We start from the raw sequence: 23,060 nt of genomic DNA, 5'->3' as shown, positions 1-23,060 counted from the left end.
ATGGTCCTTTGCTGCCTACTGTGCCTATGTTTCTGCTTGGGTTAATTTCTCCAAAGGAAGTATTCCCCCATGAACCTATTTTGCCACACGTACCTTTTCTACCTATGGGCCTGTTTGCGCCATGGACCAATTCCACATTGAACCTAATTTCCCCTGTCCACCCACCTTCCCACCCAGTCACAAACCCACATACATAGCCACTCACCTCGTGTAGCAGCCATCTTTCTGCCTTGTTCTTTGACACCTACCAATCCATAAATCTCATCCTTTCACCCACCCTAGCCCACCTACCCACCCCATTAACCCAACCACCCACCCCATTAACCCAACCACCCACCCACTCTGCTCTGCCTATCCCACTCCGCTCACCCACCCCACTCACTCTGCCCGCTCCATCCACTCTGCCATACCACCCACCCAGCGCACCCAACAGTTACACTCTACATTCCTGTCCATCCACCCACCGAGTACCCAAACGCAGTAACCCCCACCTGTCCACGCACCCACTCACTCCATCCCACAAGTGTAGAGTCTCTACACTGTGCTCCATCCTGTCTACTTACCCGCTCCCCTCCACCCACCATTCACACCCATCCAGCCATCCACCCTGCACACCCATCCTGCTCACCCCATCTGTACCATCTCACCCTAGCTATTCATCCACCCACCATCCCACCCCACCTGTCTACTCACCAAACTCCATTGGTAAGATGAGTTACAAGTTTCCCCACACACACACACACACACACACACACACACACACACACACACACACACACACACACACACACACACACACACACACACACACACACACACACACACACACACACACACACACACACACACACACACACACACACACACACACACACACACACACACACACACACACACACACACACACACACACACACACACACACACACACACACACACACACACACACACACACACACACACACACACACACACACACACACACACACACACACACACACACACACACACACACACACACACACACACACACACACACACACACACACACACACACACACACACACACACACACACACACACACACACACACACACACACACACACACACACACACACACACACACACACACACACACACACACACACACACACACACACACACACACACACACACACACACACACACACACACACACACACACACACACACACACACACACACACACACACACACACACACACACACACACACACACACACACACACACACACACACACACACACACACACACACACACACACACACACACACACACACACACACACACACACACACACACACACACACACACACACACACACACACACACACACACACACACACACACACACACACACACACACACACACACACACACACACACACACACACACACACACACACACACACACACACACACACACACACCTTTTAGAGTATGAAGTAAGAGAAAGTGCACATGTACAAGCCCACGTGTTATTTCTTTTCTTACGATATATCCTAAGCATGTGACGATGGTAGGATACATCTGAAACTTCTGTATGGTTTCCGGCCACACTCTAAAGTGGGATACAGACTAAGCACATTTAAGTCATAGGTGTGTCAATAATGATAATGAAGAATTAGGGGTTCGTTTACACCTTCGAGTTTTCAGTTTTTATAATGTGGTCGAGAGAGAGAGAGAGAGAGAGAGAGAGAGAGAGAGAGATTTTGTTGCAGACAGTACCACATTCATACGGTTTCTTGAGAGTAGCCCCGAAAGGCCGAGTACATCCATCACATATACACTTGCAGCTATCAGACAAAATTATTAAGCTTAAAAGGGAACCGTGGAAGTAGACGTTAAGGAAGGCTATATTCTAATCTCCTGTCTTCAAGATGTGTCTCCTGATCTAGATAGTATCGTCTAAGAAAAAATAAATAAAAAATAAAATTAAGACTCTGTCATGGTAAATGTGTTGATGCATGCGTTAGTGAGTGTTTATATTTTTATCTTCATTAGCACAGCTGCGAAATACCTCATAGTCAAACTAGTGGGTATACCACAGTGAAAAAAAAAAAAAAATCAAGCAATAAAAAAATATTATCTATCTATCTATAGCCCGACGCCCTAATCCCGCAAAGGGTGGCCGCAGACAAAACGCCTCCAAGTCGCTCTGTCACCCACCATTTGACTACCCTCCCCCCAACTCACCCCCCCTCCCTCATATACCTCTCAACTCCATCCCTCCACCTCATCCTCGGTCTACCTCTCCTCTCTCCCTCCACCTCACCTACATACACCCTCTTAGTCAGTCTTTCATTCTCCATTCTCTTCACATGTCCAAACCACCTCAGTGTATTTCTCCTAATGACAGCAATTTATTAGTGTGGAGATTTGATTATCATAATTTATAGTCAAGAATAAGCTTTTTGCCTTGCAGTATGTTTACGTCTTATTTGCTTTATTCGCGTTACTTCGAAACGATTATATTCTGCTTGAAAGAGAATGCTCACAACCTCTCAGGCTGAAATATGTCTCTTCTTAACGGAATCTAGGAATCTGGAGCCATTGTCGTTGAGCTCCAGGCCCTTGTGGACGTGACCCCGGTGAACTGCAGGCCAGTTGTCCTCCTGCAGTCCATTAAACTCCTTTGGGAGATAGAGAAGTTGAGGGACGGTTGAGTAATTCGGGTAACCTTCACCTCACCCACTTTTAATTGGTGTTACCACGCTAAGGAGTCCCTGTCCAGTATCTACAATGAGCTAAAAGTAAATTGTAAAAAAATGCATTGTAGGATTTGAAGGAGTTTCAGATTCTCTTTATTAATACTTTGTTTCTCTCCTCTCCCAGAGCACGAGTAGCAATAACCGTCTCGAAGCGAGCACCCCCATCCTGACCTGCGCCAATGTGGGACCAACCTCTCCTGAGGCCACACAGTTCGACAACAGCAGCAGCAACAGGGTGGTGGCAGCGGCTGGCAGAACTGCTTTTCTTCACTGCCTCGTCAAACACCTTGGGAATCGTGTGGTAAGTAGAAAAAATAAATAAATAAAACTTCTGGTCTGTGTAATCATCAGGGTAACAAAAATCGGATGGCCTCTGTAATTGATTGTTTAGTTTAACAGTGATCTGTTTTCAGTAGTCTGGTTGCTATTAAAATGGTCTGTATTCATCAACCTCAATATTATCTGGCTGAAATCGTCAGTGCTTCAATCGCCCAAGTTCAAACCGCACGGTATAAATAAGTGCTCAGCTGAAATCAACTTAAAAGGTTACACATTAAGCACCAGCCGTAACAGCAGGGAGGCAGGGATAGCGGTTAGGATATCGCTTCACTGCTCTCTTCCAGATACATCGGCAATGAAGTGTTTTCTACCAAAATCATCTAGTTTTAGTTTTTCAGCCCTCTTCTTAGTGCGAATAGTTAGGAGGATATTTCAATTCTTGGGTTAATATTTCCAAATAGTCTGATCAGAGAAAGTTCATTAGGGTCTATGATCTAGGTTGATTCTGGCCTTCTTGTTCCTACATTTCACAACATGGAAATGTTTTGTTTATTCTCTTCCTTCTATGGAAGTTGATTCGTTCTTCTAAACCGACGCGTGATGTCATGGACCTCAACGCCCTTACCCTCTGAACTGATTAACCTGAAAATTGCTACAGTGCATTTACTCATAACGGACCAGCAATCCCTACCCCCTTTCTTAGCTTAGTTGGCGGCCAAGTATTGTCAGACTGGAAGGTAATTTTGACTGGCAGTTAAGGAGTGTCGTGACTTCTTCATAACTATGACTCATCGATTTCCATACACCAATGACTAAGTTATTAAGTTGTGGGAATTGCTCAGTTCCACTCACATGAAAGGCAAAACAATTATATCGGTATTCAATGTGACGCACATAAGATTTTGTTTTTCTTTATAGGGAGCTTTATTATTTTATAGTACAAAACAGTATGTAAAGTCGAGCCGGAAATAACCAAAAGACAACTACAAACCACGAGAGGGTAACACAGAGATCTCAAAAATTCACTTGTTCTAATCGCTAATTCCTATTGCAGTAGAGATATGAGGCGAGTTTGATCTCGAACGTGCCGTCAACCTGCTTATGTCTGGCTTCTTTTCAGTATATCTATCTTTATTGGCCAGACTCCTCAATCCTGTAAGGGGTGGCCACAAACAAATCGCCTTCCATGTCGCCCTTCGTCCAACGCCATTTCACTTCTTTTCATGTGAGTGGTAAATACAAGTGAATACATTACTGTATTTCATCTGTTAGAGGCAAACATTGGGAAATGCCATGATTCTGGTTCTCACATAGGTTGGCTTCTTAGATTTTTTTTCCTTCCTTGGAACAGAGATATGAATGGAATTTGCTTTTTATGAACGTAAGCTTTTTTTTTTTCTCTCTCTTAAGACTTTCTCTGTTATATCTCTACTAGCCCTTGGTACCATATTATATAATGGTTACATAATGGTAGCGATACCAAACACAGCTTGATTAGAATTCTTTCAAGTTTTGGTTCGTAGATCATGTTTTAATTATTATTATTGTTATTATTATTATTATTATTATTCTCTCCGAAAAGGAGGGTATGTTTTCGCCCCTGTTGATGTTTTGTTTGTTTGTCTGTTAGCAGGATTACTTAAAAACTAAAGGAGAGATCTGGACTAAATTTGGCGGGTAGATAGTCCATGTTCCAGGGGAACAATCGATTAAGTCTTGGGATCGAACCGGATCTTATTACAGCTTCTGGATCCGGGAAAACACACTTTTTGCGAAACCGTAATCAGTGATGAGAAAACCAAATCCATTACGAAGAGTGGTTTGGAAAATATGTTGGTCCTTGTCGAAGAGATGCGCTCCACTTGAGTGCCCCTCTAGTTCAATATTCTCATTAAGCTCACAGTAAACTCCCCCAAACACACGATATAAATGATAAAACACTGGGCATTACACGTATTATAAAAATGTAATTAAATACATTGGTTTTAGTGCTGTGATCAAACTGCCGCTTCGAGCATGCAATTATCATGAATAATAACAGAACATCATTGATTTAAAAATTTAGCCATGAAACTTTTTGCCACATTTAAATTTACATTCCCGTTGCTGTTTGAACAATTCCAGTTACCATGATTTTTTTTTTTTTTTTTTTACAGCAACCAGGCCTGAGCTTTCGTGTGTGTGCTGTATGCTGTGAAAGCTTTTAATTAATCGGTTGAAATAAAACATGAGTGGAAATAACATGCCAACACAAATGTATATAAAAGGGGGAGATTAGTGTTTGCACATAACACATACATCTATTGAACGATGATGACAGTAAAAATCAGTAAAAAAGAAACAATCAAGTGAATTACTAAAGTAAATCTATGCGTGGCTGAGAACAAATCTGCAGGCAACCACTCGATATATCTAAGACGTAAATGAGGGACACTGTAGGTCCCCTTCATTCCAGGAGTCTACTGCGGCAATAAAAAAAAATGAAAAGTCGTATATATAGCAATTTCTTCAGTCAGATAAATGCAAGACTTACAAAATACGGGCAAGAAAATTACGAGAACCCCCGTATGTCTCATGGCAACAAGTCACACGAATAATTTTATGTGTTTTTCTTTCATTTGGAGTTAGTGTAAATGTTGCCATACGGCTGGAAATAAGTCCGTGGTACAGTTATTCTCCTAAAAGTTTCTTTTATTGCTATGTTGTACCTCCCTTTCGCAAGATGTGACACAGTCGTTGTAGTAACGGCAAAGTCGCAGTAGTAGCGTATTTTGACGACAGACGCGTGTGGCGGGAGGGTATGACAGCAGACATCATAATAGTAAATAAATACAAGAGTAATGAACACATAGCCAAAGCTAACAATAATGATTAGTATATATTCATTAATACAAAATAGCAATAGGGAATGTAAATACAAGCATAATGATATCAAAAAATATATCATGAAGGTTGTTGCAGGTTTAGTCATCATACCTTAGGGCTGCGTACACGGAGAAAAGCAGGTTGCCTCGCTCGCTGGTTTCCAGCGCCGACCCGCGCTGGATACCTGCGCGGGTAGGTGTTCACAAAGGAATTGCAGGTAACCAAATAGCTCCGACCCGCGTACGACGTTAAAGAGGGACAAGGACCTAGTAATAAATTTGCACATCATTGTTGATTGTTTCTTTCACTTGCTTTTGTAATCCACTGACTAATGTCAACAAAATATTTTTGTGATAAAGCTTCAACTATCAACCTACACAATCAGGACCAGATTCACACAATAAAATGCTATTTTGCTTACCTTCAAAATCTAATTCTCTGTTTCAGCCCACAGTTTATCCGTTACATTTCTGTTTGCATGGAGCTTACTCCTTTTGACCCATAATGGTGATCGCTCAAAAACTTTGGCAATTAGGAGCTCAACGTCAATCTTGCTCTCCAGTTTCGTACACTCTCTACCCAATAGTCTACCAGCGCGGGTTGAGCAGAGCAAGAATGGTCCGAGGCATCATCCGGAAAGCAAGGGTTGAAGCTAGGCTGCCTGCTCCGGACACGCTCGACTCCACTTCTTCTATATGAACAACCCCCACTTTGTTTATATGGGGTGCGTTCCCAGAGAAAGCGGGGTTTGCCCGCGCGGGTTACTGGCGCCGACATGCTTCAAGAATTGAACCATACAAACAAGTCGGGGCGTGTTCATAGAAGAAGCAGGGTCGAGCGTAGTCGGGAGCAAGCAGCCTGCTTTAACCCGCTTTCCGGAATCCTTGGACCATTTCTTGCCCTTCGCTCAACCCGCGCGGGTAGACGTGGGTAGAGGGTGTACAGACTGGCAACGGCGCGAAATTGTGGAGATCGCGACACGCCAGTAATATGCAGAAATTATTATTTTTTTTCGCCTTTTTTATCAGAATCGGTCATTGTGGACTCAGGATCGGTTTGGAAACAAAGATAATGAAATGTAAACATTTTGCGATGGAAAGGCTATTGGTTATTCCCGCAATTTTTTTGCAGGAATAACTAATATAACCTCCTTTTTAAGATCGCAAAAAAGATGGGTGATATTCTCCAAGCTGTTCTTCTCTTGCAGTTTATTTCATGTGTTGCTATTTTTTTCCTTTTGATCTTTGGGCGAACACTGTCAAGCAACATGAACTCATCAGACGACGAGCTTGACATCTTCACTGTATGCCTGGTAGATCACAACTGACTGCGACCTTGTCCCTTTAACGTTTCCTCGTCCCTTTAATTCGTTGCACGGGTCGGAAGCTGGTTGCCTGCTTCCTTTGTGAACATGCCTACCCGCGCAGGTAACCAGCGCGGGTCGGTGCCGGAAACAAGCGCGCAGGCAACCTGCTATCTCTGCGTACGCGCAGCTCATAGACACCCTTACTAAACCTTAATGTGAAATCTGTGGTGTTAAGGTTGTTTTCTGGATCTCGCTGTGGAACAGCCTCGAAAAACCTTTCTCGAATAGGTAAAACATATGGAAACGTGATGATCCGCATATGTTACTAATATATCACCAAAGCAATCGGAATACATGAAAGGGAAATAAATAACTCTGAATGGGTAGGAATATATTTTTTGATCACAGACTACTGGAGGGTTATCACATCAGAGCAAAATAGTTCGAATCACTATCCAACTTTTTCCATCATGACGAAAGGTGAGCCATGAGGCTTCAGGTACTAATCGATAGGAGACATTAAAACAATAATATTACTATCATATGGGATACGTAACAAGGGATATAATAATGGATATATATATACTAAAATACAGTTGTTACAGGAGGAAACATTAATAACTCAAGTATACAAGAGGAATTTGAAGAGAAATAGGAAAGCGAATAATAACTTATCGACGCCCTCCGTCCAGCTGTTCAAAGGTTGTCGTAATGATGTGGTATCTGATAATAACTTCTTTGTATTATGTTGTTTGATAAACCACCCGTATTTAATGGTGTTAGACATTTCAAAGTTAACATGGCTGAAGTTACACCTTATCTGGATATAATCTTTCAGAAACTCACTTGTTTTATTGGAAACCATAACCATGGTCAATTATTACATGCCAAACAATATCCGGAAAATCTGTATTACTCCAGTAGCGATATCGGCTAACAGCCCTAACAATGACTCTGCAGAAGCGTATCCATATGTTCTGTGATTCATAACAGGTTCCGAGCGAGATCCAATGAGACTGACTTAACACCCCAGATTTCACATTTAATACGGCTTGGATGAGGGGTGGCTGAGGCATGATTACTATACCTACAACAACCTTCATGATATATTTTTGATTTTATATTAACATTCCTATTGGTATTATATATTAAACAATACATACTAACATTATTATCATTGGTTATGTGTCTATTACTCCCGTTTTTATTTACTATTATGATCGTCTGGTTTAAACATCCGCCACCACGTTTGTCTTTCTAGTATTAGTAGACTTAGGTACGACTTATCGTTCATTCATAGATACGTGTTTACGCTTACTACTGCGACGGTGTCATATCTGACGGGAACTATTTTTGTAGGAGAAAGGAACTTTTGGGAGGAAAACTTCGTAACGTACATCAGATACAGTAATATTCCCTCTCTAAAAAGATTTTCGCCTTTTTTTTTGGGGGGGGAAGTTTCACTTTAATGTCTGGTAACTTCAATTTAATCATTTGTTCTGGTTAACACTAGACGATTAAGCTTGCCAAAAGGGAAACCTACTCCTCCTCCCAAATGATACTCTATTTATATCGTTCAATACGTATGGTATTGCATCACTAACCAGATGATGGGCTATAAGGGTTTGCATCCAAGGATTGTTTGTTTGTTTTTTTGTTTTTTCGCTTAGTTAATACCACAGAGGGACGAGTGACTGGCCTTCTTTCACCTTAAATGTCTGGACTGATTATCCTAGACCCGTACCCCAACGCTCCTAATAAGTGGTCAATATAAGCCCAGAAATGGATTGATGATTGGATGTAAAGGGTATGGTCTATCCTATTTTCACCTAACTTGAACCAGGTTTTCGCCTTTTTGTAGTTTAGAGTATTCATACAGCTCCGCTGTGGCAAAAGCTGATAGTGCTACGACTCCACATCCTTGCCAAGTAGTGCTTTCTTTTCTTGACCAGCACCATGATCTAGTGTTCATCTACCGATATCACTACAACTCCGTATTCAGGATAAAGAAATGGCACCTTTCCAGGCCATGTTAGGGGTAAAAAGATTATAGATATGTTGTCTTAATTATAGGTAACATGGAATCGTAACCAAGACGAGCACATGTTGACGGCAGGGCTATTCACATACACAACAGACCAACGCTTATCTGCACTACACTCTGAGGGCTCTGATGACTTGGACTCTGCGCCTCGCCCAAGCCATAGCAGGTGTCAGACTCAGGGCACCTACGAGTGTCAGGCTGTCAACAGAGCCGAAGATATCCAGGGCCTTCACTCTTCATGTTGTCGGTGAGTTGGACTGGGGAGTAAGGGAACGTTATTTTTTTTGTTTTTTTTTTTTCTCCACTCGTTCGCGGCCGACATTGTATCATGTCTTCCATGCTTCTCATCCCCCCTTCAACACTCAGACATTTGGTATCCTTCCCTTTAATACTCTGTTGTGTACTTCATATTACTATCACATAAAAATACTTCATATAACAACTCTCCATCGCCGTGACCAACAGGGAACCGTCGGAGAACTTTGCTTATGATTGTACCTCGGGATTATTCTACTCAGCTTCGGAAGTGTGTCTCATGTTGAAGGAGTCAATGAAGGATACACCTAAACGCTCCACTTGAAGTTTCCCTCAGTTTAGTATAATCGCTTGGATATACTACAGCCAAAATTAACAAGAAAAATGAAATGTGTGAAGGAGTTAATCTCTTTCAGTGCCACGGAGGCAGTTCAGTTTTTTAATTTAGGTTGCATATCTCCGGTCCTCCTTTTCGGGTTAGGATATTCTAGCATTTCAAGGATTAATGAAGACAGTTTTGGATATGCAATATTGCGTTCAAAGAGGGCAAAAAGATCACTGTGGCCCCCTAACTGCTCTAAATCTTTATATTTCTTCATATAGCCTGTTCATATTATTATGTTGCATCTGGAATTTATGTCCATATTCATAAAGTGAACAAAATAATATACACCGTGAAGACTAAGGTGGAGTAAATTTCTAAAATCTTAAGGAAGTTGTTGGTAATAGAGCCTTGTAAGCGCTGTCGAGAACACTGTCTTTTATTCTTCCTCATCGTGAATGTGTGTTCCAGTAAGAATGGGATTATTTTTTTTGTGCCTTCCCTTATCTAGAGAATACCTTTGATCGTCAGTTCCCTCTCGAGGCCAACCAATGCTCTTACCAGCTGTAGAACTTCTGGTAGATCTCCGTGTGTAGGGTTGCTTAAGTAGGGAAGTAAAAGGAACCAATTTTTTTTTTCTTATGTGAAGAAGAAGGGAACCAAAGGCCAACGAGGCCGCAATAATTGTTCCTTCCAGAAGAAAAACAAAATACAAGAGAGAAAGTCACAAATTCAAGATCCGTTCATTTCGAGATGCTCGAGATGGACACACTGCGTTTGGAAAGACCTGGGAGATCATAGGAAGCAGGAAATACATAGGCAAAGGGAGACAACCTTCCATAGTTGACCTGTCGCGTAAAATGAAGGACTGGGGAGTGTAACGGTTAACTCTTGCATTAGAGAGCTGAACAGAAAAAGGGATGAGAGTTTGTTGCTAGATGGGTGCAATGCGCCCGTCGAAGAGGTGGAGGAATGCAAGCAGACAGTTCAGAGGGGAGCAGTGGACCATTGAAGTGAAGCGATATGAAAAGAGATAAAGATGCAAAGACAGTGCGGCAAAGCAGACAGAGGTTGTAGGGAATCAGTAAGAGGAGGAGAGTTAATGAGACGAAAAGTCTTTGACTCCATCCTATTGAGAAGAGCTGTATGTGGGTAACCTCCCCCACACATGTGAGAGTTGTACTGCAACACAGGGGCTGGATAAAACCCGTGTATAGAATCAACAATTGTGCAGGGGTAAAGAAAGGAACAGAGTCGGCTTAGCACACCTAATCTCTTGGAAGCAGATTTTTACAAGAGATGGGCTAATATGATCTTTCCAGAAGACAAGTCCCGAATAAATTTGAAACCCCAAGCATGTTCAAGGATGATGCAGGATTAAGCTTTCGGAATATTATTAAACATTAGTGGGTACACCTGTGGCATATTTTTCGGGTTGATAGGTGTGAGAACTGAGTCTTAGATACATTGAAAACAATAACAAGATTATTTTTATCCCAGTCAGAGATAACGAGCTGCAAGTCAGACATTAGGTGTGCCATAGCCTCATCCCTTGTCTGCTTGAAGCAGCTGCTGAGATGGGCGTTATGGAACCGAATGGAAAGGTGAAGGGTGGAGTCATCAAATGCGTATGAGTGGATAGGGGTTAGATGCACAGCTTAGAAGGTCATTGATGAATAAACGGAAGAGAGTTGGTGATAGGACAGAGCCCTGACGAATACCACTGTTGATAGGGACTCTAGAAGAAGGAACGATAACCGTCTACAACAGCGGCTATAGAACGATCAGAAAGGAAGGCACAGATAGAAGGATAGAAATCTGTAAGAGGGCAGCTTGGATATTAAAGGTGTTAATTCTGGAGGGAGGTATGCTTAGAAAGAGAGAGAAAAACATAATCTTTTCCTTCCAGTCAGTAACATATATTATTGTCTGGCAAATCTAAACTGGCGGCTAGGGTGTGGCACGTACTCTCAGTAGTGTTGCTATGTTTCCCAAACCCGCGATGTGAATTATATATGTAAAAGGCAGAACAAATAAGATAAACACATATGAATGCACTGTTAACGTGTGTATTATAATATATGAAAGAACAGTAAACTTATTATGCATAAAATATTCATACAGCAATACAGGAAACGTGGCATAAATATTTTTCAGTGTTGCTAAAAAATATAGGAACTTTTATTGGCATTTATACCGTATTTTGTGGGTGTGGGTGCAATAATGTCACAATTAGAGTGATTATAAGATAATGCGCAGGAATATAAGTAAAAATATACAGATTTCTCATAGTAAAAAAAAATAATAATATTAAACCCTCAATGAGCGGCAACACTCACACCTTCTGAGTCTAACTCCTGCCAGAGCATCTTGGTTCACTTTCCTTTGTGTCCTTGGCTCAGAGCAGGATGGCAGCTCAACCAGCCCCCAATAATAAGTATTTTTAAATATAATTAGATATAATAAAAACAAAATAAAGAAATGAAAGCATAAGTTTATGTCACTCATACAAGAAACAAAATTCCCCAGGGTAGACACACATCTCCCCCCCAGAAGAGAGAGAAAGACAGAGAGAGAGGGGGGGGCATCGCTCGTGGATGGAAAAAACGTGGCTGATACTGTAGCAGAGCTTCGCGCCCCACCCCTAGCCGCCAGTTTAGATTTGTCAGACCATAGGAACCAGTTTATTCTTATCTTTCTCATTTCTATCAGTGAAATAAAGACAGTTATACATTCTAATATATAGTGAGTCTGAACCAAACACTATCAAAAACTGGTATATCTTTTTCTTATTGTTTTACTGGGAATCTAGAGGGAAATGAGGTAAACATTGTCTTACTTCTTCGTAAAAAATAGGTGAGTTTGATCAGGTAACATTATTAACTAGGGCCCATAGTCAGTTGTGTGAAGTGCACATCCATAAGTCCCTGATGTTGTACTGGGTTTAGTTATGAAGGACGGTTAGGGGTTAGCTTCTTGGTATATCGTTCAGTATATACTGATAATTGTTGATGGAAGGATGATGAGGTGAGTTATATGAGAGAGGGGGATATAAGCTGGAGGGCTTAGACAAATGGTAGGGGACAGGGCGTTGTGTCTGTAGGCCATCTCTGAAGGGATCAATGCGTCTGGCTGTAGATAGATAGACGATATAGATAGGACAGATAGATAGATATTGATAGATATTTTGGCCACCTTAATTGGACGAGATTTTTTTCCTTTTTCGACATACAACTCCTAGTTCGGTGGCGGAAACAACACTGTGGTTTCTCATTCCCTCCATAGCACTTCTTCGTGACTAGCACCATACTCTAGTACAAACGTCTTGCAACAGCTCAATAATTAATGCTAAATACTGGTGTTCAGGTCGAAATAAAGTGGAACGTACATAAAACGAATACATAGGGTCGGCCATCTATAACTCTCCTCTTCCACTACGTCAGGCTATTCTCGTGTTTCTGGGACGGCTCAGTCAACGTTATAACTTTCTGTCCTGCATTATTAGTTCGTTTCTTACACACACAGTCACACCCACGCCCACACCAGCAGACAGTGCCATTCCTTAACACAGCATTCCACCAGCTGAGTTTCGATCTGAGCGTTATTTATGGACCAATTTGTATAGAAAATAATAATGATGATAATAATAATAATAATTATCATCATCATCATCATCATCATCATCATCCCCATGTGTTACCTAATGTGTTCTGTAGATTCTGCAGCACGATACGGATAATAATATGTTGATGGTGGGGTTGATGTGGATAAAGATATCAATAATGTCGGCGATGACGATGACGATGATGACTAAAACGTTGCCGATGTTGTGTAGATGTTGATGATGATGATGCTAATGTTAAAGATAATGTTAGTGATGATGATTATTTCGCCGCAGATTTTCGTGTTCATATTGATGTTGGTGATGAAGATAACGATGATGATGATGGCGATAAGGACAGGGATGAGAATGAGTATAATATTGACGATGATGACGACGATGATGATGTATGATGATGATGATGATGATGGAGAGAATGTGAATTTCAGGGAGTCGCTCAGTTGCCTGTGTCCTCACTTAGAATCAACAGTGCAAACACAATTTTCTCTCTGATTTGGAATTCCGGTCAGCGCTCGCCGTGCAGTGAATATTCCTCTTCCTAATTAGTGTCTTCTTGTTTTCTGATTCTCTCTCTTATCTCTCTCTCTGCTTTTCGCCTCCTTTTTTCCTTAGCATTTAACCCTTCATTTCAGGTTCGTCTTTTTACTTTAAGTCTCTGGGTCTCCCATGACTCACTCTCAGTTGAATAAATCACCTGATGTTAACTGGAACAGATTCCTAAAGCTTTCGGAACATGAGGAATTAATGCTACCCGGATTGACACTCTCAGGCTCCTACAACTCATCCTATGTTTAATAGAACATATGGGGACGTCAAGAATAGAGTACTAGAGTTGTTCCGACCATGTAAGACTTAATAAGACTACCAGGAGACGATTTTACGTAACTTAAGATGGGCGTATAGTTGTGAACAGGGTTAGTGAACGCCTTATCTTAGCGCTTCTATTCTGTGAGTCCTTCCCATACAGAATATAATCACTGGGAAGAAGATAGAAATGAAATATACCATCCCTCCAGTATAAAATGGGTCAGTAATAGCCTTTTGCTTGATCAGACTTGACTTCAGAAATTAAGATGACAGTAGGAAAATCATCTGTTTTTAGCATCCACAAAAATTCAGCAACCCTTCTTTTTACTATAAGAATAATATCCTCTGCTTCTGATCTTAGTTTCTGTAAGCTTGTATTATTGACCTTGAGAGAACCATCCTTTTGTAGTGTAAGGATATAGAAGGCTTCAGAAAAATCCCCCCTGCTCGAAAAGCCTCTCCTAAGCTAAATGAATCACCCGACATTACAAGAACAGACGAGACCAAGAAATTGGTCCTAATTCTTGGCTGTTAAGGAAGCTCCCGAACACTGCTTCCTTAGTGATTTATTTTTGGATATGGTTAGTTAATATCCTTTAGTGTGCTATTTATGGAGAGTATGGCAATGTTAGAAGAATTTTTGTAACACAGAATAGGACAGTAAGGTGTAACAAGAATTGCTTAGGTAAAGGTGTTAGGGAGCTTCCTGAACCGATGGGGATAAGAGAAAGCGTCAGTGAACTGCAAGGAGTATAAGAATCCATAGCAGTGAAGAGGTTAGTCTATCCTAATATTCATCCCTGATTTTTGAGTTTTCCTTCAAGTATACAAGATTATGCAGACATCTTGCATCATATACTCTAATTCTGTACCTTATTCCAGTGATCTACAGTACATTATATCTGATTATAGACGAGTTATCACTAAACGACTGTTATATTTCTCACTTTGGAGAGATGTATGGCAGCAACGGGATTAATATAAAGAATCTTTCCTCAAACTGTGTAAAAACGTCAGATTAGAACAAGAATAGACAATAAATCCTCACTCCTCCTCCTGCCTCTCTCTCTCTGCCTCCCTCCCTCCCCATCCCTCATTTTTTCTCTTTCCGCTCGGCCTTCTCTTCTTTCCTCCTCCTCCTCCCTCCTCCTCCCTCTTTATACCATCTCCTCTCTCTCGCTCCTCATCCCTCTGTTCCCCCTTTCCCCTCCCTCTTATCCCCTTCCCTCCTACTCATAATAATACATAACTCCTCCTGTCTCTCCGTATTCTTCTCTTCCCCTTTACCCTCCCACATCTCTCTTCTCTCTCCTATCCCCCTCTTCTTCTCTCTACTCATCCCCCCTCTTCCCGCTTTCCCTCCCTAGCCCATATCCTCTCCCCCTCTCTCTCTTCCTCTCTCTTTCTTCATCTCCCTTTCCCCTTCCCCCTCTCTTTTCCTCCTCCTCATCCCTCTCTCCACTCTCTCCCCTCTACTAAGCCCTCTCTTCCAGGCTGTTCCTTGATCCTCCTCATACCTCTTCCTCTTTCTCTCCTCATCCTTCTCCCTCTTTCCTCCTTCTTCTCTCCTCCCTCCTCCGCCCTCTTCATATCTCTCCTTATCCCCTCTGTTCCCCTTCACCTTCCCTCTCATTCTTTCTTTCTTCTCTTTTCCTCCTCCCCATCCCACTTCCTCTCTCTCTTCTCTCTACTAATTCCTCTCTCTGCTCCTCTTCCTCATACTTCTTTATTTCTCATCCTTCTTCCTTCTTTCCTTCCTCCTCATCCCCTTTTCCCTCCTCTCACCCCCTCCTCTCTCTTCCCTCTCTCTCTCTTTCGCTCGCCTCTTCCTTCTTCTTCCCTCTCCCCCTCCTCCTTTCTTTTTCTCCTCATTCTCCCTTCCTCTAATACTTGCTACTAATCCCTCGTTCTTCTCGTACTTTCTTCTCTCTCATCCTCTTCCTCATTCCTCTCTTCCCTTCTCTCTCCCCTTCTCTCTTCCCTCTCTTCCCTCTCTCTTTCTTTCCCTTCCCTCTCTCTTCCCCTTCCCCTCGTCGTCACCCCACTCCTCCTTCATCCTCCTCGTCACTCTCCGCCTCCTCAGCAAAATTGGAGTGGACAAAAAAATGGAACAAAGTGAAGAAAGACTGCAGAATATAAATGGGAAAAAAGCGAGGTGATTCATTAGAGGAGGTGTATTTATAGTGCACATGCAGACAAGAGGAGAGGGAGGGGAGAGAGAGTGAGAGGAGAAGGAGAGAGGGGGAGAGAAGGAGGGGTGGGAGAGAGAGAAAGAGGGAGGGAGACGGGGGAGAGAGAAGAGAAGAGAGGGAAATGAGGATGGAGTGGAAAAGAACAGAAGGGGAAAAAGATGGAAACAAAGGGGAATTGAGAGAGGAAAGGAGAGATGAGAGATAGGGAAGGAAGAAAAATGAAGGGGAAAGGAGAGAAGATTAAAAAATAATCCAAGAGGGAGAAGGGGGAAGGGAAGGAAGAGAGAGAGATAGAGAGAGTGGGGAGGGGAAGGGTTAAGAATTAAAATGAAAGATAGATTTAAAGATACAGAAAGCGCATGAGAGGAAAATAACACAACTCACTGGATATATATATATATATATATATATATATATATATATATATATATATATATATATATATATATATATTACTGTCATTTAGACTGAATACATGGCATAAAAGCTCAGTTGCTGGAGCTTATTAAAATAAAAGCTTATTACTTATTATGCACAATGTCATTACGTGGGAATATAAAAAGAGTATGCTGTATATGCGTAGTGGATGAAAAATAGTTAAATTAGTGCAATAATAAATTCAGTGACAGACAGGCAAATTGGCAGACATAGACAGACAGACAGACAGACAGAAAAGAATGGTAAAAGGGGTGGGGCTGAGGTGAAAGGAAAGGGAAGAAGGAGGGAGGGGTAGAAAAAGAAGAGAAGTGGAGGAAGGAGAGTACTGTAAAACAGAAGGTGAATAATGAAACAGAGAAGTGAGTGGAAGAGAGAAGTATGGATAATAAGGTTCACGTGGTGGAGTGAGGGAAGAAAGAGACAACGGGGAGTGATGGGAGTAAAAAGAAAGAAGGAAGCGGAGAAGAAGGAAAAAAAGAAGAGGAGAAAAGAGGCGAAAATGAAAGCTGAAAGAAAGCAGAGTGGGAGGGAAGACAATAGAGAAGCAAAGAGAAAGAAGACAGAGGGAGAGAACATGTAAAGAAGGAAGGGGAGGGGATACTATGAGGAAAAATGAATAAGAGATAAGATATGTATGTGGCTGTGTGACGGTAGGAATCTCGACGACCATCATCCACTCACTTAGCCTATCTGTAGTGCTACTCCCTACTTCTTCCTTCACCTTTATCGTTCTTTTTTCTTGCGTTTGCCCTCCTCTCTTCCTCTTTCTCCCATCTTTCCTGTCGCTTTTTTATTACTCTACTTTCCTTTTCAGGTGGCATTACATTGAGTGACAAGCCTAGTGTGGTTTCCGTGTAAGCTAAGTGAAACCATTTAGCAACGCTGGGTGGTAACCATGTAACCAACATAAGAAGCATGTTCCCTTACGTATCAGCAAGTGGGATGGCGGAGGGTTGGTGCTGGTATCCCGTAAAACAACTAACTCTAGACAAACGGTCACTCCTTGACTGATTATTATGGCGTCTGGCTAAAGACAGAGATAGATGAGGTGAAACATGAAGAGGGTAGGATGAAATAGAAAGAGAGAAAGCACGTAAGGAGAGAAGGGAAGGAGACGGAGAAGAAAGCGAAAGAAGAACACAAAGACGGGAAATAAAGAGGGAAGGGGAAAGAAAAAGTAATTTGTAGACGGGAGATGTGAGAAGGGGAAGGTAGTGTTAAGCGCCTATGTACAGTACTAAAATTGGACACTTAGTAGGAGAGATGTGGACGCGAAAGTAGCGATTTATTACTTCAGGAGCAAAAGGAGCATCAAGAAATATGTATACAGTATGGATGATGACAATGATGATGATGAAGTGTATGGGTCCACGACTAACTTTCTATTCTTATATTCAATTGCTTTTAGTTTCCATAGGTATAAGGCTTCTTGATATGGACTCAGAAATGGAGCCCAACATATTCCCAAATTCATATCTTACCATTACAGTAGCTCTCTTGCTATCATTTTAATATTCAGCGATAATAGGCCACCAATCCATTTATTCATTATTGCAGCCTTCCAGATTACTTAAGAATTAAAAGCAGTCTCTCAAACTCATTATCTTCTCTTAACTTCCGCATAACCAGACGTCCTTTCCGAACAAAATAAAATTACCTTATAGAACACACGCACACCCACAAACCCACCCACCCACCCACACACACACACACACACACACACATTTTTATGCTACCACACCTCAAAGTCACATCTGTCACTGCCACACAATACAAGGCCACACCTCATACTAACTTTCATCACTCTGTCACGCCTCCACCTACCAGACCTCATTCTACCACACCGCACAGTTACACCTTACACTGCCCTATTTTACAAGGCCACAACACACACACACACACACACACACACACACACACACACACACACACACACACACACATACACACAACCGCATCTCATAGTCACACACCTCAGAGTCACATCTCACCCTCCCATACTTTACTAGGCAACACCTCATACTGCCTCGCCTCACATTGCCACACATCGCACTATCACACGTCACACAAACAAACCTCACACTTACATTTCACACTGCCATATTTTACAAGGCCACACCTCACATTGCCACACCTCACATTGCCACACCTCACAGTGCTACACCTCACACTGTGACTTGATACAGCGCCACACCTTACAGTTTAACACATTACAGTCACATCTCACATTGTCATTCATCACCGTCCACACTTCACACTGCCACAGCTCACAGTCACTCCTCGCCCACACACCTCACACTGCCATACATGGAAAATACATATAATTCTGACGCACCTCGCAATACCATAACTGACAGACATACCCCACACCATCACATCTCACAATAGCCTACCACTCCCCAGACAGCCAATCCTCACACTGCCACATTTTTCATGATCACACCTTAGTCACCTCATAATGTCACATTTTCAATAATTTTCACTACCACACTTCACAACGCCACACTTCAAAGTCACATATCACAGCCACACCTTACACTGCCTCACACCACGTTGTTACAGATCACACTGCTATACATCACATTGCAACAAATCACATCATCACAGCTCACAGTGCCACACAGCACAGTATAACACCTCACACTCCCATAAGTCACACCTTACAGTGCCTCAGGCCACATTATGACACCTTTATACTACCAGCCACCATACTACCTCATACTACCACATACCAAGCATTATTACAGACCTCATACTAGCACACCATACCCACCTCATACTACCACAAACCACATTACCGCACCTCTCAGTGGTAGCAGTACTTCTACCACATCCTTTCACAGCTCTACATGACACACTACCACATCCTCACAGTCACATGACACATTACCACATCTCACAGTCACATGACACACTACCACACCTCACACTGCCACATACTTCAACGGTCACATGACACACTGCCACATACCCCACTTGTCACATCTCCTTGCCACTTCCATACCTCCACAGTACCAAACCTTACGCTGCCACTTTTCACACAGCCTCGCCTTCCACTGCTACATCTCAAGCATTAGTACAAAGAGATCTCTCTTTAACAACCCAGTAACTACTTAATTTCCAAGTACTTCCCCAGATTTCTTCTGTGCAGTTTACATACAGAGGTGGCAGGGAGAATATATGGTCTACGGAAGGTGCACATGGTAAAAGGGGAGCACCTAATTTTTCACAATACAGCATATACTCTTATACATCTGCTTATAATTTCCTTACAGAGGCGGCAGCTAGGATATCGGGACCAGAAGGAGGTTCACATGGTGCAAGCGGCAGCAGCATCAACTTGACGTGTGAGGTTAAGGGCAGCACAGAGCCTCCACAATACATCTACTGGTACCGAGGAACCACTTGGTGAACTACAGCTCCAGGCAGGCGGCATCAGCGTAGTGACAGACAAGCTCTCAGCTCTCGCATCGTCAAGGCTAATCCTCACCAGGTGCCATACTGAAGCTTTGTTGAGCCTTTGAGCTGTAAGTCTGAAGTTGCTTCTCTTTGGCAAAATCGCAGCGTTTCCTCCGGTAGCCTGTGTTTACTTTTTATCTTCACCAATCACACTTTCTTACATACGTTCTTAGAGCATCCTTGATTATAGTTTTCGCCTCACTCAACAATATTCACATTTTTTTGAGTTTCAGTTTTTGTAGATGTTGCTTGTTGTTGCCATTATCATAGAGTCTTTTCTTTATTGCCTTAGTTTGGTTTCCCTATTGCATTGCGTGTTATTTATTTACTTTGTGTTTGTGTCTTGACTTTGGGCATATACTAACAGTCCGTTCTCTGAGGCCTAGTTGTCTCCTCCCCACGTGCTAACACACCTTCACATATTGTTATTATTATTATTATTATTATTATTATTATTATTATTATTAGTTAATATTACTTCTGCGCATAATTTGTGTATGAAGTTGATAGCTTCAGAACTTCTTTGCTTCTATTTTACATCGTACCAGGCTTTTTTTTTTTTTTTTTTTAGCTTTTATTCTGGGCATGATTTTGGTTTTAAGTCATATGCACAAACTTCCTTGACTTTACGTTGTGAAGGAGAAAGCATTTTTTTTATTCCATCTCCTACAGCTATCAAACATTATTAAACTAAGTGAACATTAAAGAGAGGAACATATACAGTGACTCATAACAACAAATATTGCGTTACTGGGAAAAGTGCATAAAAAAAGAAAACTCCTCAATTCGCTGATGTCTTTGTTTGTTTTGTTTTGTTTTTTTGTATTATTTAGAGAGAGAGAGAGAGAGAGACAGTGAGATAGAGAGAGAGAGAGAGAGAATATTCCTTTATTTGAGCAATGAACATCTCATCTGTCGACGAGATTATCCTGATCCTCCAGCTCTGATAAGTGACCTCCCTAGCTGACGGGAAAATCGTCTGACCTGAGCAAGTGGATCAAAATATTAGAGGTTATCGTGTTGAAAAGGTCGGGTTCTGAATGAGATTGTTTACACTTTCACTTCATATCAAGCCGATTTTGTAGGAATAATTTGTCTTTCAGCCCCTTAGATCATCTGAAACATGAATTTGGTAGGCAGCAGGCTTAAGTTCCCATCTCTCCTTCAGCCCACCATTCTCCTTCAAGCCTCCACCATTCTCCTTCAAATTCACCCACCATTCTCCCTTCAGTCCCTCCATTCTCCTTCAGCCCACCATTCTCCTTCAGTCCACCATTCTCCTTCAGCCCACCATTCCTCCTTCAGCTCCACCATTCCTCCTTCAGTCCACTCATTCTCCTTCAGTCCACCATTCTCTTTCAGCCCATACCATATTCCTCTTCAGTCCACCATTCTCCCTCAACTCCAGCATTCTCCTTCAGTCCACCATTCCCTCCTTCAGTCCACCATTCTCTCTCAACCCAGCATTCTCCTTCAGTCCACCATTCCTCCTTCAGTCCACCATTCTCCCTCAACCCAGCATTCTCCTCTCTCAGTCCACCATTCTCCTTCAGACCACCATTCTCCCTCAACCCAGCATTCTCCTTCTTCAGTCCTCCATTCTCCTTTATGTCTACCATTCTCCTTCAGCCTGGCACCATTCTCCTTTCAGTCCACCATTCTCCTTCAGCCCACCATTCTCTCTTTCGGGGCACAAGAAAAGTTAGTTGAGGGATATTTGTAGAGCCAGGCAGTTCAGTCACCCAACTATATCGGTGTCACCACATGAAGGCGTCCTCTCCAACACCATGAAACACTATTGCAACCAAACTATCAACGTAAAGAAATCGACTACAGAAACTGAATTCTGCTTTATAACCTGCCACGAACACTTGTCTGTCATTAAAAAATATCTGTTTGATGAAGTCTGTATTTTATTAGTCATTGCAAACTGTTTATTTGTGTTATTTTTATCTAGTTATTTGTATTTATTTATTTATTCATTTTGCTCTCCCATCGACGAGGGTTTACTTAGATACAGTTTTACCCCTCCATTTAAAAAAGTCTCCCCTGTGAGAACCAAACATTCTAGAGATGGCAAAGAGAGAGAGAGAGAGAGAGAAAAATCTCATTGAATCAGGCAGAGAGGTAAAGTGTTTTTGGAGGATTACTATCAGCCATATGAAATAACGTCAAATATGGGACGAAAAATTGATCCCACGGGAACATTGAAAAGCAGGGAGACTAGATTATCCTCAATACTAATTAAACCTTCTTATTCCACCGACGCTATGTTATTTGTATTCCTGTTATTTTCCAGACTATTAATATTCAGTTTTCAAGACTTCACTGAATCCAGAGAGGTTAGATATGTAGCCTTAATAATCCCCTTCAGTTATGAGGCTGTATGAAAACGCCAGCAACCGTCTGTTGATAATGTAATTAGAATGAATAATAGGCGATGGCATACTTAAGCTGACTTATTTCTCCACTCCAGACGATTTTTTTCCCATTTATAGACTACTAGACTCTTTTCGCTCTCGCATGGCCTTAACTTAGTCATCTCCCCATCTTGAAGTCCGAGTTGTAACAAGAGATTAATAATAGAATGTGCTGCTATTGCGAAGAAGTGGTATGAAGCGAAAGTAGAGCTGTAGCATTATCTCATTCTGTCACCGAGCTAGATGAAATAAGCTGTGAAAGAACGAAAATCTGGGTTTTAAGATAAGGTATAATAAGT

At 41.9% G+C, this 23,060-nt stretch overlaps 1 pseudogene; it reads left to right on the top strand.

The window, feature by feature from the left end:
- Positions 1-20,406, top strand: part of LOC145391688 (uncharacterized) — a 30,514-nt pseudogene extending 10,108 nt beyond the window's left edge.
- Positions 20,407-23,060: the final 2,654 nt, after the last annotated feature.

The sequence above is a fragment of the Coenobita brevimanus genome, chromosome 2 (genome assembly GCF_032717465.1).
Source record: "Coenobita brevimanus isolate Jiangsu-jjx chromosome 2, ASM3271746v2, whole genome shotgun sequence".
Taxonomy (NCBI): domain Eukaryota; kingdom Metazoa; phylum Arthropoda; class Malacostraca; order Decapoda; family Coenobitidae; genus Coenobita; species Coenobita brevimanus.
The sequence above is the reverse complement of the archived record's forward strand: the minus strand, read 5'-3'. Positions and strand labels throughout refer to the sequence as shown.